This window comes from Haplochromis burtoni, unplaced genomic scaffold (genome assembly GCF_018398535.1).
Source record: "Haplochromis burtoni strain Fernald_Lab_line unplaced genomic scaffold, NCSU_Asbu1 Contig_548, whole genome shotgun sequence".
Classification (NCBI taxonomy): domain Eukaryota; kingdom Metazoa; phylum Chordata; class Actinopteri; order Cichliformes; family Cichlidae; genus Haplochromis; species Haplochromis burtoni.
The window spans coordinates 322591-326730 of NW_024582909.1; the positions used below are offsets into that span (position 1 = coordinate 322591).

Genomic DNA, 4140 nt, shown 5'->3' on the forward strand with positions numbered 1-4140 from the left:
GGAAGTGTCTCAAAACGAAAGTATTGACAAAACCCATTTACAGCTATTTACAACAAACTATTTATTTACAACACGGGGGGAGATCGCGACCATGACATACTGAAACACAAGGCTTAAATACATAGAAGGAGCAATCAGGGAATGGACCACAGGAGGGAAACACAGCTGGTTGCCCCAGCTGTGTTTCCCTCCTGTGGTCCATTCCCTGATTGCGCCTTAGACCTGACGAGACAAGGAAACGTAATCTGAACACACTAAGATGACACAGACTTTCAAAGTAAAGCAGGAAATACATGACAGTCACGCAAAAAACAAAACACTGACAACACCGAAACGTAACAACATACACAGATGGTTATACAGTCATGTGCATACAGACAATACAGGAAGGGGCTCAGCACACAGCTTTGGGGAACTTCAGTGCTCAAAGTGAAGATGGTGTGCTTGTCCCTATCTTAACATTTTGAGGGTGGTTGATGAGAAAATATAATATACAGTTACATATTGAGGGGGCACTAGTTTGAGAAGTTTGTCTTAAGTTTGACTTAAATGTTGTGTTTGTCTCTATGAGTAAGGGCTGTGTGTAAGAGCCACACAGACTCTTTAGTTGATCTTTTTGCTCAGTAGACAATCTGGTTTTGATCTAGATCAGCTGGGATGGATTCCTTGATGAGAGTGGGTATCAGTCATTTAAAGTATTTTGAAAAGGTTGGGGTAAGAACCTTTTTTTTTTGCATACACGAGACGAGGAATGGTGGGCAGTTTTGTCTTCATCTCTCAAGATTCCAGATAAAGATGTGTGAGTACCTCTGCCAGTTGGTCAGCACAGGACTGTGGTGGGTATCCATGTACACCATTAGGAGAAGCTACTCCTTCTGTTGATTCAATGGAGAAACCATCATTCCTGATGAGTCAATAGAAAAGAGGACCCGAAATATTGGGCTATTGCAGCTATCAAATTGTACAATTAAGGTAAGTTAAGGTAATCTAGGATGCTGACAAAGTTGTTGGTTTGTACATGTTACATTTTATTGGTATGATCTGTGATGGACTGAGTGCCCTGCCACATCTGCTGTCTGCTGCCAGTACTACAAAAGTCCTCTCCAATCCTAGCATGTAGTTATTTTTATTTTTATTTAATTTCTTTTAGCTTTTCTCAAGTCTGCTCTGGTAGTCCCATAAGATGAGATGTCTTCTTATTTAAAGGTAGTGTCTCTGGCTGTGAGCAATCATTTGATATCACTGTTCTACTATGATTTCAGTTAGTCCACAGTGATGTAAAACTTGCTTCACTGGGCACAGTGTCAGTGATACTGGTGTTCTGGCGGTTTCCAATTCACGGTAGGCTTGAGCTTGGTGGTTCCTAGGTTATTCTTGAATTTCCAAACCATTTTCTCCTCATCCTTCCCCAGACCTATCTCAAAGTCATACATCCAGAAAAACTATTTGAACTGATTTATGTGATGTTTGAACTTGGAATTTGTGGTTGTTCAGGAATGCCTCCAAGAGACCTCTCCAACTTGTATAAATTCTCCTTTGTACATGTTTAATCTGTTCCTTGGACTTTAAAAATTTACCTGATCTGACTGCATCACTCTCTAACTTTGCTACACCTGCTGTCACTGAAGATAACAGCATTTGAGATTCTAAATCTCAAGCTTTGCACAGAGCAGTTATGGAAGACAAGAAGTCAGACACAGATATAGAATAGAGAACTCAGTAGGCTTTTAAAAAATAAAGATGTGCAGACTAAATGCTCTAGTTCTAAAACGTTCACAGTATGATTTGACATGGTGTAAAGAAGAAAACAAAACAGCACTGTAGGTGATGTAATCCCAGGTTGAGGTTTTGTGGTCTATGATTTTATAATGATGGAAGTTAAGATTTGTGGCATAGTTTATTTACAGTCATTGATCCTTATTTCTTATATTTTTGCACATTTGTCACACTTCCATGTTTTAGACATAAAACAAATTTTAAATGTTTGATAAATCACAAATTAATGTTGAATAACCAAAAATGATTTCGTTAATTACCAGTATTGTTAGCTTAGGGTACCTGTGGCATAAACATTACATTGGGTGGTGGTCTAATAAATTTATACACAATTGCAACTTGTGTATGCCACTTTTCACTATGATGAAAACTGGGAACATAAACTGCATATAAGAGCAACAAGAAAGAATAACACGTATAATCTTTTGGCTTGATTACTTTCTATTTTGTAACAGAATTTTGTAACAGAAAAAATGCAGACAATTTGTAATCATAACCATGTTTCTTTACTTTTATTATTTATCTCTCTTTTCTTTTACACTGTCACTCTGCTCCCACATTCCTCTCCTCTGCAACTCAGTCACTTTTAATATCTTCCACTCCAGTGAGAATTTGGAACCATAACACTGATCAAAGAACTGGGGACCGGGAGGTAGACTGGGGTATTTTAGATAGTGTGTTGAGAGTGGCCTATTTAAAAGGAATGTGAACTGATTCTACTGAGACCTAGTAGCACTGGCTGATGAGGGCACAATATGTATTGAAAGAATTCACTGTACTTGCCCAGCCATTTTCCCTAGATACCCACAAATGTGAAATATGGACTGATATTTAGATACTGCATATCTGCCTTAAATTGGCAGTTACAGTGTTTTTCCAGTGTAGGTTTTAGTTCCCATTAGTTATGGTCAATGGCCAAATGAAACTTACTGAAGATTGTATTGAAGAAGGATCTACTAGATCTACTAGTAGAGGTGCTACTTGAAGCTTTTCAACACAGCCCTCTATGGTGGCATCTGGTGGCCAGAAATATTAAGACCAGCCTGAATCAAAATGAACTGCTTCATCATGATTGCCTGCTCAAGAGAACTGATTTGACAGCTTCTGTTTGATATCATGTGACGATTCTTTGTGATATTGGGCTACCGTTCTGCTCCTGTGAACATGTTTTTTTTACCAAAAAAACCCCCAAAAAAGTTATTTAATTTAATAATTTTGATGAATAAACCATCCTTGTTTAGACATGGGCCATTTTTTGATCTTCCTTTGCTTGTGACTTTGTAAAAATTGTCAAGTCTGTCTAGATTACAATTAAAATTGCCATTTTGAGACTAAACATGCAGAGAAACACAAGGTCTTGACTGATGTGGAGTGGTAGGGGATATTTGAACTTAAAAGCAAAAAGACATTTGAATCAAGATTTACACATTTAAAGACCAGTTCAAGAACAACTTTGTCATCATAAAATTTAAAAACAAAAACAAAAACAAAAAAACCAGTAAATTATGAGGAGTTTATCAAAAAAACCAAGACTTAACAAAACGTAACACTTTACATTGCAGGAAATCTGTACAGTGGACAAACATATAGTTTTTCTCCTACGCTCTGATCGAGAGCTGTCATGTCTGCCACACACTCCAGTTACTCATCTTTGTATAGGTCATCTTTGTAACAAGACTTTGAGAATACAGAGGAGGTGGCAGTAATATGCTGAATGAAAGGGACTAGGTAAGGGAGTGATTTGACCACGGAGCTATATGTATGCTCGGAAAGGTTTAAACTGAAAAGAGACAATCTGACAGATTTTATAAAGGCTGTCCAAGTTTCTATCTATTATGATGGATGAAAAAACACAAATAAGTACTAAAATACTAAATACTAATGCATCAGTATTCTAATAGGATAATAAAATTGGATATATTAGCCTGGAATGAAGTAAAAGATATTGAGAGTCTTTTTAGCAATTAGATACAGCATATTCTTCCTCTTCTTTTTCACTCACTTCTTCTTTACTAATATTCATGCTCCAATGAACACATCCAGAGCAACTTGGGGTTCAGTATTTTGTTCAAGAGTCCTTTCACATGTAGACTGGAGCAGCGAGGGATCGACCCACCAACCTTTAACACAGAAACCTAGAAAATGATCTGCTCTACACAGCCAGCCTGGAAATAAACCCAATTCCAATGAAGTTGGGAAGCTATGTAAAATGTAAAAGAGAATACAATGACTTTCAAATCTCATAAATCCATGTTTTATACCCAATAGAACAGCAGTCCCCAACCCCCGGGCCTCGGACCAGTACCGGTCCGTGAGTCGTTTGGTACCGGGCTGCGAGAGTTGAGGCTCAGGTGTGAAATGTAT

The 4140-nt window shown here is 37.8% G+C and overlaps 1 protein-coding gene across 1 annotated transcript in view; it reads left to right on the forward strand.

Annotated features, from left to right (window-relative positions):
- The window catches only part of crb2a (crumbs cell polarity complex component 2a), a 47975-nt gene that overhangs the window by 18208 nt on the left and 25627 nt on the right, over positions 1–4140 (forward strand). The window lies entirely within an intron of this gene.